The sequence below is a fragment of the Vicugna pacos genome, unplaced genomic scaffold, assembly GCF_048564905.1.
Source record: "Vicugna pacos unplaced genomic scaffold, VicPac4 scaffold_19, whole genome shotgun sequence".
Taxonomy (NCBI): Eukaryota; Metazoa; Chordata; class Mammalia; order Artiodactyla; family Camelidae; genus Vicugna; species Vicugna pacos.
Genome location: NW_027328740.1, coordinates 53,594,179 through 53,608,014, shown reverse-complemented (window position 1 = coordinate 53,608,014; position 13,836 = coordinate 53,594,179).

Here is a 13,836-nt window from a genome sequence, read left to right as displayed (position 1 = left end):
AAACCAAGTATTTGCGATGACCTCTCTATGGTTTGTGGAGGTGTTTAAACTACATCCCTAACCTGGGAACACCTGTGCCCCCATAAAGATCCGTGGAGTCTGTTTCCACACCTCCAGCACACACACGAACACTTGCACAGTTATCCTGAGAGTGGGCAGCCTCCTCCAACTGAGAGCAGGGCCTTGGTTCTTATAAAATCGCTTAACTTGTCTACCCTGTTTGGTTGCCTGATACGGAGTGCTGGGGAAAGGGTGGGTTGGGCTCTAAATCCAAGTATTAGCGAGTGCTTCTCCATGGGATTTGGAGGTTATTAACCAAAAGCCCACAACATGGGAATACCTGTGCTCCTTGAAAAAAGCGTGGACTCTGTATCCCCACCACCAGAACACACATGAAGAAGTTTTCTGCTATCCTGAGTGTGGGCTGGCAATTTCAGGTGACAGAAGCGGCTGGGTTCTAATAGAATCCCTTAGCTTGTAATCCCTGAGTGTTTCCCTAGGACTGACTCTGAGAGAAACCTGGGGGTTGGGCTATGAGGCCAAATAGTAGTGAGTGTCCCCGATGGACTGAGGAAGTATTTAGATGAATTCTCCATAAAGGGAAACACCTGAGCACCCATTCATCTGCGTGGAGTGGGGCTTCAAATCTCCCCACCACACAAGGTTGGGTTCCAGTATCCTGAGGGTGGGGTAGTTCCTCCAACTGACATCAGCGTCTTGGTTTGAATAGAATCCCTTTGCTTGTCTTCCCTGATGGTTTGCCTAGACCAGTGTGTGGTTGAAAGTGGGATTTGGGATCTAAAACTAAGTATTAGCGTGTGCCTCTCCATGGGTAGTGGAGATGTTTAAACTACAACCCACAACTTGGGAATTACTGTGACCCCTGAAAAATGCGTGTGCTATGTTTCCCCACGTCCAGCACACACAGGAAGAAGTGTTCTGGGGTTGTGAGTGTGGGGAGGTTCCTCCAACAGACAGCAGCACCTGGGTTGTAATAGAATCCCTTCGCTTGACTTCCCTAAGTGTTTTCCTAGGCCTAGCAGTAAGCGATGGTGGGGGATGGGCTCTAAAGCCAAGTATTAGCGAGTGCATCTCTGTGTGTAGTGGAGGGTTTTAAACTACTTCCCCAACCTTGGAACACCTGTGCCCCATAAAGATGCGTGGAATCTGTTTCCCCACCTCCAGCACACACACGGAGACGTGCTCAGGTATCCTGATTGTGGGGAGGCTCCTCCAAATGACAGCAGCGCCTGGGTTCTAAAAGAATCCCTTAGCTTGTCTTCCCTGATGGCATGCCTAGGCTGGAGAGTGGGGGAAAGTGGGGGTTGGGCTCTAAACCAAGTATAAGCGAGAGCCTATCCATGGGATGTGGGATTTTAACCTACAACCCACAACCATGGAATAAATGTGCCCCCTGAAAGATGCTTTGACTGTTTCCCTACATCCAGCACACACACGAAGATGTGTTCTTGTATTCTGAGTGTGGGGAAGTTCCTCAAACTGACAGCAGCACCTGGATTCTATTAGTATCCCTTAGCTTCTGTTCCCTGAGTGTTCTTTTAGGCCAGGCCATGAGGGATAGCTGAGGGTTGGGCTTGGAGGCCACGTAGCAGTGAGTGCCCCCTGATCCATTGAGGAAGTTCTTAGAGGACTTCTCCCTAAAGGGAACACCTTTTCCTTCATTCATCTGGGTGCAGTGGGGCTGCACATCTCTCCCACACCTAAGAATGTGTTCTGGAATTCTGAGTGCAGGGAAGTTCCTCCAACTGACAGCAGCGCCTGGGTTCTAATTGAATCCCTTTGCTTGTCTTCCCTGATGGAAAGCCTAGGCGGGAGTGCGGGGGAAAGTGTGGTTTGGGCTCCAAAACCAAGTATTTGCGATGACCTCTCTATGGTTTGTGGAGGTGTTTAAACTACATCCCTAACCTGGGAACACCTGTGCCCCCATAAAGATCCGTGGAGTCTGTTTCCACACCTCCAGCACACACACGAACACTTGCACAGTTATCCTGAGAGTGGGCAGCCTCCTCCAACTGAGAGCAGGGCCTTGGTTCTTATAAAATCGCTTAACTTGTCTACCCTGTTTGGTTGCCTGATACGGAGTGCTGGGGAAAGGGTGGGTTGGGCTCTAAATCCAAGTATTAGCGAGTGCTTCTCCATGGGATTTGGAGGTTATTAACCAAAAGCCCACAACATGGGAATACCTGTGCTCCTTGAAAAAAGCGTGGACTCTGTATCCCCACCACCAGAACACACATGAAGAAGTTTTCTGCTATCCTGAGTGTGGGCTGGCAATTTCAGGTGACAGAAGCGGCTGGGTTCTAATAGAATCCCTTAGCTTGTAATCCCTGAGTGTTTCCCTAGGACTGACTCTGAGAGAAACCTGGGGGTTGGGCTATGAGGCCAAATAGTAGTGAGTGTCCCCGATGGACTGAGGAAGTATTTAGATGAATTCTCCATAAAGGGAAACACCTGAGCACCCATTCATCTGCGTGGAGTGGGGCTTCGAATCTCCCCACCACACAAGGTTGGGTTCCAGTATCCTGAGGGTGGGGTAGTTCCTCCAACTGACATCAGCGTCTTGGTTTGAATAGAATCCCTTTGCTTGTCTTCCCTGATGGTTTGCCTAGACCAGTGTGTGGTTGAAAGTGGGATTTGGGATCTAAAACTAAGTATTAGCGTGTGCCTCTCCATGGGTAGTGGAGATGTTTAAACTACAACCCACAACTTGGGAATTACTGTGACCCCTGAAAAATGCGTGTGCTATGTTTCCCCACGTCCAGCACACACAGGAAGAAGTGTTCTGGGGTTGTGAGTGTGGGGAAGTTCCTCCAACAGACAGCAGCACCTGGGTTGTAATAGAATCCCTTCGCTTGACTTCCCTAAGTGTTTTCCTAGGCCTAGCAGTAAGCGATGGTGGGGGATGGGCTCTAAAGCCAAGTATTAGCGAGTGCATCTCTGTGGGTAGTGGAGGGTTTTAAACTACTTCCCCAACCTTGGAACACCTGTGCCCCATAAAGATGCGTGGAATCTGTTTCCCCACCTCCAGCACACACACGGAGACGTGCTCAGGTATCCTGATTGTGGGGAGGCTCCTCCAAATGACAGCAGCGCCTGGGTTCTAAAAGAATCCCTTAGCTTGTCTTCCCTGATGGCATGCCTAGGCTGGAGAGTGGGGGAAAGTGGGGGTTGGGCTCTAAACCAAGTATAAGCGAGAGCCTATCCATGGGATGTGGGTTTTTAACCTACAACCCACAACCATGGAATAAATGTGCCCCCTGAAAGATGCTTTGACTGTTTCCCTACATCCAGCACACACACGAAGATGTGTTCTGGGATTCTGAGTGTGGGGAAGTTCCTCAAACTGACAGCAGCACCTGGATTCTATTAGTATCCCTTAGCTTCTGTTCCCTGAGTGTTCTTTTAGGCCAGGCCATGAGGGATAGCTGAGGGTTGGGCTTGGAGGCCACGTAGCAGTGAGTGCCCCCTGATCCATTGAGGAAGTTCTTAGAGGACTTCTCCCTAAAGGGAACACCTTTTCCTTCATTCATCTGGGTGCAGTGGGGCTGCACATCTCTCCCACACCTAAGAATGTGTTCTGGAATTCTGAGTGCAGGGAAGTTCCTCCAACTGACAGCAGCGCCTGGGTTCTAATTGAATCCCTTTGCTTGTCTTCCCTGATGGAAAGCCTAGGCGGGAGTGCGGGGGAAAGTGTGGTTTGGGCTCCAAAACCAAGTATTTGCGATGACCTCTCTATGGTTTGTGGAGGTGTTTAAACTACATCCCTAACCTGGGAACACCTGTGCCCCCATAAAGATCCGTGGAGTCTGTTTCCACACCTCCAGCACACACACGAACACTTGCACAGTTATCCTGAGAGTGGGCAGCCTCCTCCAACTGAGAGCAGGGCCTTGGTTCTTATAAAATCGCTTAACTTGTCTACCCTGTTTGGTTGCCTGATACGGAGTGCTGGGGAAAGGGTGGGTTGGGCTCTAAATCCAAGTATTAGCGAGTGCTTCTCCATGGGATTTGGAGGTTATTAACCAAAAGCCCACAACATGGGAATACCTGTGCTCCTTGAAAAAAGCGTGGACTCTGTATCCCCACCACCAGAACACACATGAAGAAGTTTTCTGCTATCCTGAGTGTGGGCTGGCAATTTCAGGTGACAGAAGCGGCTGGGTTCTAATAGAATCCCTTAGCTTGTAATCCCTGAGTGTTTCCCTAGGACTGACTCTGAGAGAAACCTGGGGGTTGGGCTTTGAGGCCAAATAGTAGCGAGTGTCCCCGATGGACTGAGGAAGTATTTAGATGAATTCTCCATAAAGGGAAACACCTGAGCACCCATTCATCTGCGTGGAGTGGGGCTTCGAATCTCCCCACCACACAAGGTTGGGTTCCAGTATCTTGAGGGTGGGGTAGTTCCTCCAACTGACATCAGCGTCTTGGTTTGAATAGAATCCCTTTGCTTGTCTTCCCTGATGGTTTGCCTAGGCCAGTGTGTGGTTGAAAGTGGGATTTGGGATCTAAAACTAAGTATTAGCGTGTGCCTCTCCATGGGTAGTGGAGATGTTTAAACTACAACCCACAACTTGGGAATTACTGTGACCCCTGAAAAATGCGTGTGCTATGTTTCCCCACGTCCAGCACACACAGGAAGAAGTGTTCTGGGGTTGTGAGTGTGGGGAGGTTCCTCCAACAGACAGCAGCACCTGGGTTGTAATAGAATCCCTTCGCTTGACTTCCCTAAGTGTTTTCCTAGGCCTAGCAGTAAGCGATGGTGGGGGATGGGCTCTAAAGCCAAGTATTAGCGAGTGCATCTCTGTGGGTAGTGGAGGGTTTTAAACTACTTCCCCAACCTTGGAACACCTGTGCCCCATAAAGATGCGTGGAATCTGTTTCCCCACCTCCAGCACACACACGGAGACGTGCTCAGGTATCCTGATTGTGGGGAGGCTCCTCCAAATGACAGCAGCGCCTGGGTTCTAAAAGAATCCCTTAGCTTGTCTTCCCTGATGGCATGCCTAGGCTGGAGAGTGGGGGAAAGTGGGGGTTGGGCTCTAAACCAAGTATAAGCGAGAGCCTATCCATGGGATGTGGGTTTTTAACCTACAACCCACAACCATGGAATAAATGTGCCCCCTGAAAGATGCTTTGACTGTTTCCCTACATCCAGCACACACACGAAGATGTGTTCTGGGATTCTGAGTGTGGGGAAGTTCCTCAAACTGACAGCAGCACCTGGATTCTATTAGTATCCCTTAGCTTCTGTTCCCTGAGTGTTCTTTTAGGCCAGGCCATGAGGGATAGCTGAGGGTTGGGCTTGGAGGCCACGTAGCAGTGAGTGCCCCCTGATCCATTGAGGAAGTTCTTAGAGGACTTCTCCCTAAAGGGAACACCTTTTCCTTCATTCATCTGGGTGCAGTGGGGCTGCACATCTCTCCCACACCTAAGAATGTGTTCTGGAATTCTGAGTGCAGGGAAGTTCCTCCAACTGACAGCAGCGCCTGGGTTCTAATTGAATCCCTTTGCTTGTCTTCCCTGATGGAAAGCCTAGGCGGGAGTGCGGGGGAAAGTGTGGTTTGGGCTCCAAAACCAAGTATTTGCGATGACCTCTCTATGGTTTGTGGAGGTGTTTAAACTACATCCCTAACCTGGGAACACCTGTGCCCCCATAAAGATCCGTGGAGTCTGTTTCCACACCTCCAGCACACACACGAACACTTGCACAGTTATCCTGAGAGTGGGCAGCCTCCTCCAACTGAGAGCAGGGCCTTGGTTCTTATAAAATCGCTTAACTTGTCTACCCTGTTTGGTTGCCTGATACGGAGTGCTGGGGAAAGGGTGGGTTGGGCTCTAAATCCAAGTATTAGCGAGTGCTTCTCCATGGGATTTGGAGGTTATTAACCAAAAGCCCACAACATGGGAATACCTGTGCTCCTTGAAAAAAGCGTGGACTCTGTATCCCCACCACCAGAACACACATGAAGAAGTTTTCTGCTATCCTGAGTGTGGGCTGGCAATTTCAGGTGACAGAAGCGGCTGGGTTCTAATAGAATCCCTTAGCTTGTAATCCCTGAGTGTTTCCCTAGGACTGACTCTGAGAGAAACCTGGGGGTTGGGCTTTGAGGCCAAATAGTAGCGAGTGTCCCCGATGGACTGAGGAAGTATTTAGATGAATTCTCCATAAAGGGAAACACCTGAGCACCCATTCATCTGCGTGGAGTGGGGCTTCGAATCTCCCCACCACACAAGGTTGGGTTCCAGTATCTTGAGGGTGGGGTAGTTCCTCCAACTGACATCAGCGTCTTGGTTTGAATAGAATCCCTTTGCTTGTCTTCCCTGATGGTTTGCCTAGGCCAGTGTGTGGTTGAAAGTGGGATTTGGGATCTAAAACTAAGTATTAGCGTGTGCCTCTCCATGGGTAGTGGAGATGTTTAAACTACAACCCACAACTTGGGAATTACTGTGACCCCTGAAAAATGCGTGTGCTATGTTTCCCCACGTCCAGCACACACAGGAAGAAGTGTTCTGGGGTTGTGAGTGTGGGGAGGTTCCTCCAACAGACAGCAGCACCTGGGTTGTAATAGAATCCCTTCGCTTGACTTCCCTAAGTGTTTTCCTAGGCCTAGCAGTAAGCGATGGTGGGGGATGGGCTCTAAAGCCAAGTATTAGCGAGTGCATCTCTGTGGGTAGTGGAGGGTTTTAAACTACTTCCCCAACCTTGGAACACCTGTGCCCCATAAAGATGCGTGGAATCTGTTTCCCCACCTCCAGCACACACACGGAGACGTGCTCAGGTATCCTGATTGTGGGGAGGCTCCTCCAAATGACAGCAGCGCCTGGGTTCTAAAAGAATCCCTTAGCTTGTCTTCCCTGATGGCATGCCTAGGCTGGAGAGTGGGGGAAAGTGGGGGTTGGGCTCTAAACCAAGTATAAGCGAGAGCCTATCCATGGGATGTGGGTTTTTAACCTACAACCCACAACCATGGAATAAATGTGCCCCCTGAAAGATGCTTTGACTGTTTCCCTACATCCAGCACACACACGAAGATGTGTTCTGGGATTCTGAGTGTGGGGAAGTTCCTCAAACTGACAGCAGCACCTGGATTCTATTAGTATCCCTTAGCTTCTGTTCCCTGAGTGTTCTTTTAGGCCAGGCCATGAGGGATAGCTGAGGGTTGGGCTTGGAGGCCACGTAGCAGTGAGTGCCCCCTGATCCATTGAGGAAGTTCTTAGAGGACTTCTCCCTAAAGGGAACACCTTTTCCTTCATTCATCTGGGTGCAGTGGGGCTGCACATCTCTCCCACACCTAGGAATGTGTTCTGGAATTCTGAGTGCAGGGAAGTTCCTCCAACTGACAGCAGCGCCTGGGTTCTAATTGAATCCCTTTGCTTGTCTTCCCTGATGGAAAGCCTAGGCGGGAGTGCGGGGGAAAGTGTGGTTTGGGCTCCAAAACCAAGTATTTGCGATGACCTCTCTATGGTTTGTGGAGGTGTTTAAACTACATCCCTAACCTGGGAACACCTGTGCCCCCATAAAGATCCGTGGAGTCTGTTTCCACACCTCCAGCACACACACGAACACTTGCACAGTTATCCTGAGAGTGGGCAGCCTCCTCCAACTGAGAGCAGGGCCTTGGTTCTTATAAAATCGCTTAACTTGTCTACCCTGTTTGGTTGCCTGATACGGAGTGCTGGGGAAAGGGTGGGTTGGGCTCTAAATCCAAGTATTAGCGAGTGCTTCTCCATGGGATTTGGAGGTTATTAACCAAAAGCCCACAACATGGGAATACCTGTGCTCCTTGAAAAAAGCGTGGACTCTGTATCCCCACCACCAGAACACACATGAAGAAGTTTTCTGCTATCCTGAGTGTGGGCTGGCAATTTCAGGTGACAGAAGCGGCTGGGTTCTAATAGAATCCCTTAGCTTGTAATCCCTGAGTGTTTCCCTAGGACTGACTCTGAGAGAAACCTGGGGGTTGGGCTTTGAGGCCAAATAGTAGCGAGTGTCCCCGATGGACTGAGGAAGTATTTAGATGAATTCTCCATAAAGGGAAACACCTGAGCACCCATTCATCTGCGTGGAGTGGGGCTTCGAATCTCCCCACCACACAAGGTTGGGTTCCAGTATCTTGAGGGTGGGGTAGTTCCTCCAACTGACATCAGCGTCTTGGTTTGAATAGAATCCCTTTGCTTGTCTTCCCTGATGGTTTGCCTAGGCCAGTGTGTGGTTGAAAGTGGGATTTGGGATCTAAAACTAAGTATTAGCGTGTGCCTCTCCATGGGTAGTGGAGATGTTTAAACTACAACCCACAACTTGGGAATTACTGTGACCCCTGAAAAATGCGTGTGCTATGTTTCCCCACGTCCAGCACACACAGGAAGAAGTGTTCTGGGGTTGTGAGTGTGGGGAGGTTCCTCCAACAGACAGCAGCACCTGGGTTGTAATAGAATCCCTTCGCTTGACTTCCCTAAGTGTTTTCCTAGGCCTAGCAGTAAGCGATGGTGGGGGATGGGCTCTAAAGCCAAGTATTAGCGAGTGCATCTCTGTGTGTAGTGGAGGGTTTTAAACTACTTCCCCAACCTTGGAACACCTGTGCCCCATAAAGATGCGTGGAATCTGTTTCCCCACCTCCAGCACACACACGGAGACGTGCTCAGGTATCCTGATTGTGGGGAGGCTCCTCCAAATGACAGCAGCGCCTGGGTTCTAAAAGAATCCCTTAGCTTGTCTTCCCTGATGGCATGCCTAGGCTGGAGAGTGGGGGAAAGTGGGGGTTGGGCTCTAAACCAAGTATAAGCGAGAGCCTATCCATGGGATGTGGGTTTTTAACCTACAACCCACAACCATGGAATAAATGTGCCCCCTGAAAGATGCTTTGACTGTTTCCCTACATCCAGCACACACACGAAGATGTGTTCTTGTATTCTGAGTGTGGGGAAGTTCCTCAAACTGACAGCAGCACCTGGATTCTATTAGTATCCCTTAGCTTCTGTTCCCTGAGTGTTCTTTTAGGCCAGGCCATGAGGGATAGCTGAGGGTTGGGCTTGGAGGCCACGTAGCAGTGAGTGCCCCCTGATCCATTGAGGAAGTTCTTAGAGGACTTCTCCCTAAAGGGAACACCTTTTCCTGCATTCATCTTGGTGCAGTGGGGCTGCACATCTCTCCCACACCTAAGAATGTGTTCTGGAATTCTGAGTGCAGGGAAGTTCCTCCAACTGACAGCAGCGCCTGGGTTCTAATTGAATCCCTTTGCTTCTCTTCCCTGATGGAAAGCCTAGGCGGGAGTGCGGGGGAAAGTGTGGTTTGGGCTCCAAAACCAAGTATTTGCGATGACCTCTCTATGGTTTGTGGAGGTGTTTAAACTACATCCCTAACCTGGGAACACCTGTGCCCCCATAAAGATCCGTGGAGTCTGTTTCCACACCTCCAGCACACACACGAACACTTGCACAGTTATCCTGAGAGTGGGCAGCCTCCTCCAACTGAAAGCAGGGCCTTGGTTCTTATAAAATCGCTTAACTTGTCTACCCTGTTTGGTTGCCTGATACGGAGTGCTGGGGAAAGGGTGGGTTGGGCTCTAAATCCAAGTATTAGCGAGTGCTTCTCCATGGGATTTGGAGGTTATTAACCAAAAGCCCACAACATGGGAATACCTGTGCTCCTTGAAAAAAGCGTGGACTCTGTATCCCCACCACCAGAACACACATGAAGAAGTTTTCTGCTATCCTGAGTGTGGGCTGGCAATTTCAGGTGACAGAAGCGGCTGGGTTCTAATAGAATCCCTTAGCTTGTAATCCCTGAGTGTTTCCCTAGGACTGACTCTGAGAGAAACCTGGGGGTTGGGCTATGAGGCCAAATAGTAGTGAGTGTCCCCGATGGACTGAGGAAGTATTTAGATGAATTCTCCATAAAGGGAAACACCTGAGCACCCATTCATCTGCGTGGAGTGGGGCTTCAAATCTCCCCACCACACAAGGTTGGGTTCCAGTATCCTGAGGGTGGGGTAGTTCCTCCAACTGACATCAGCGTCTTGGTTTGAATAGAATCCCTTTGCTTGTCTTCCCTGATGGTTTGCCTAGACCAGTGTGTGGTTGAAAGTGGGATTTGGGATCTAAAACTAAGTATTAGCGTGTGCCTCTCCATGGGTAGTGGAGATGTTTAAACTACAACCCACAACTTGGGAATTACTGTGACCCCTGAAAAATGCGTGTGCTATGTTTCCCACGTCCAGCACACACAGGAAGAAGTGTTCTGGGGTTGTGAGTGTGGGGAGGTTCCTCCAACAGACAGCAGCACCTGGGTTGTAATAGAATCCCTTCGCTTGACTTCCCTAAGTGTTTTCCTAGGCCTAGCAGTAAGCGATGGTGGGGGATGGGCTCTAAAGCCAAGTATTAGCGAGTGCATCTCTGTGGGTAGTGGAGGGTTTTAAACTACTTCCCCAACCTTGGAACACCTGTGCCCCATAAAGATGCGTGGAATCTGTTTCCCCACCTCCAGCACACACACGGAGACGTGCTCAGGTATCCTGATTGTGGGGAGGCTCCTCCAAATGACAGCAGCGCCTGGGTTCTAAAAGAATCCCTTAGCTTGTCTTCCCTGATGGCATGCCTAGGCTGGAGAGTGGGGGAAAGTGGGGGTTGGGCTCTAAACCAAGTATAAGCGAGAGCCTATCCATGGGATGTGGGTTTTTAACCTACAACCCAAAACCATGGAATAAATGTGCCCCCTGAAAGATGCTTTGACTGTTTCCCTACATCCAGCACACCCACGAAGATGTGTTCTGGGATTCTGAGTGTGGGGAAGTTCCTCAAACTGACAGCAGCACCTGGATTCTATTAGTATCGGGTAGCTTCTGTTCCCTGAATATTCTTTGAGGCCAGGCCATGAGGGAAAGCTGGGGGTTGGGCTTGGAGGCCACGTAGCAGTGAGTGCCCCCTGATCCATTGAGGAAGTTCTTAGAGGACTTGTCCCTAAAGGGAACACCTTTTCCTGCATTCATCTGGGTGCAGTGGGGCTGCACATCTCTCCCACACCTAAGAATGTGTTCTGGAATTCTGAGTGCAGGGAAGTTCCTCCAACTGACAGCAGCGCCTGGGTTCTAATTGAATCCCTTTGCTTGTCTTCCCTGATGGAAAGCCTAGGCGGGAGTGCGGGGGAAAGTGTGGTTTGGGCTCCAAAACCAAGTATTTGCGATGACCTCTCTATGGTTTGTGGAGGTGTTTAAACTACATCCCTAACCTGGGAACACCTGTGCCCCCATAAAGATCCGTGGAGTCTGTTTCCACACCTCCAGCACACACACGAACACTTGCACAGTTATCCTGAGAGTGGGCAGCCTCCTCCAACTGAGAGCAGGGCCTTGGTTCTTATAAAATCGCTTAACTTGTCTACCCTGTTTGGTTGCCTGATACGGAGTGCTGGGGAAAGGGTGGGTTGGGCTCTAAATCCAAGTATTAGCGAGTGCTTCTCCATGGGATTTGGAGGTTATTAACCAAAAGCCCACAACATGGGAATACCTGTGCTCCTTGAAAAAAGCGTGGACTCTGTATCCCCACCACCAGAACACACATGAAGAAGTTTTCTGCTATCCTGAGTGTGGGCTGGCAATTTCAGGTGACAGAAGCGGCTGGGTTCTAATAGAATCCCTTAGCTTGTAATCCCTGAGTGTTTCCCTAGGACTGACTCTGAGAGAAACCTGGGGGTTGGGCTTTGAGGCCAAATAGTAGCGAGTGTCCCCGATGGACTGAGGAAGTATTTAGATGAATTCTCCATAAAGGGAAACACCTGAGCACCCATTCATCTGCGTGGAGTGGGGCTTCAAATCTCCCCACCACACAAGGTTGGGTTCCAGTATCCTGAGGGTGGGGTAGTTCCTCCAACTGACATCAGCGTCTTGGTTTGAATAGAATCCCTTTGCTTGTCTTCCCTGATGGTTTGCCTAGGCCAGTGTGTGGTTGAAAGTGGGATTTGGGATCTAAAACTAAGTATTAGCGTGTGCCTCTCCATGGGTAGTGGAGATGTTTAAACTACAACCCACAACTTGGGAATTACTGTGACCCCTGAAAAATGCGTGTGCTATGTTTCCCCACGTCCAGCACACACAGGAAGAAGTGTTCTGGGGTTGTGAGTGTGGGGAGGTTCCTCCAACAGACAGCAGCACCTGGGTTGTAATAGAATCCCTTCGCTTGACTTCCCTAAGTGTTTTCCTAGGCCTAGCAGTAAGCGATGGTGGGGGATGGGCTCTAAAGCCAAGTATTAGCGAGTGCATCTCTGTGGGTAGTGGAGGGTTTTAAACTACTTCCCCAACCTTGGAACACCTGTGCCCCATAAAGATGCGTGGAATCTGTTTCCCCACCTCCAGCACACACACGGAGACGTGCTCAGGTATCCTGATTGTGGGGAGGCTCCTCCAAATGACAGCAGCGCCTGGGTTCTAAAAGAATCCCTTAGCTTGTCTTCCCTGATGGCATGCCTAGGCTGGAGAGTGGGGGAAAGTGGGGGTTGGGCTCTAAACCAAGTATAAGCGAGAGCCTATCCATGGGATGTGGGTTTTTAACCTACAACCCACAACCATGGAATAAATGTGCCCCCTGAAAGATGCTTTGTCTGTTTCCCTATATCCAGCACACACACGAAGATGTGTTCTTGTATTCTGAGTGTGGGGAAGTTCCTCAAACTGACAGCAGCACCTGGATTCTATTAGTATCCCTTAGCTTCTGTTCCCTGAGTGTTCTTTTAGGCCAGGCCATGAGGGAAAGCTGGGGGTTGGGCTTGGAGGCCACGTAGCAGTGAGTGCCCCCTGATCCATTGAGGAAGTTCTTAGAGGACTTGTCCCTAAAGGGAACACGTTTTCCTGCATTCATCTGGGTGCAGTGGGGCTGCACATCTCTCCCACACCTAAGAATGTGTTCTGGAATTCTGAGTGCAGGGAAGTTCCTCCAACTGACAGCAGCGCCTGGGTTCTAATTGAATCCCTTTGCTTGTCTTCCCTGATGGAAAGCCTAGGCGGGAGTGCGGGGGAAAGTGTGGTTTGGGCTCCAAAACCAAGTATTTGCGATGACCTCTCTATGGTTTGTGGAGGTGTTTAAACTACATCCCTAACCTGGGAACACCTGTGCCCCCATAAAGATCCGTGGAGTCTGTTTCCACACCTCCAGCACACACACGAACACTTGCACAGTTATCCTGAGAGTGGGCAGCCTCCTCCAACTGAGAGCAGGGCCTTGGTTCTTATAAAATCGCTTAACTTGTCTACCCTGTTTGGTTGCCTGATACGGAGTGCTGGGGAAAGGGTGGGTTGGGCTCTAAATCCAAGTATTAGCGAGTGCTTCTCCATGGGATTTGGAGGTTATTAACCAAAAGCCCACAACATGGGAATACCTGTGCTCCTTGAAAAAAGCGTGGACTCTGTATCCCCACCACCAGAACACACATGAAGAAGTTTTCTGCTATCCTGAGTGTGGGCTGGCAATTTCAGGTGACAGAAGCGGCTGGGTTCTAATAGAATCCCTTAGCTTGTAATCCCTGAGTGTTTCCCTAGGACTGACTCTGAGAGAAACCTGGGGGTTGGGCTATGAGGCCAAATAGTAGTGAGTGTCCCCGATGGACTGAGGAAGTATTTAGATGAATTCTCCATAAAGGGAAACACCTGAGCACCCATTCATCTGCGTGGAGTGGGGCTTCAAATCTCCCCACCACACAAGGTTGGGTTCCAGTATCCTGAGGGTGGGGTAGTTCCTCCAACTGACATCAGCGTCTTGGTTTGAATAGAATCCCTTTGCTTGTCTTCCCTGATGGTTTGCCTAGACCAGTGTGTGGTTGAAAGTGGG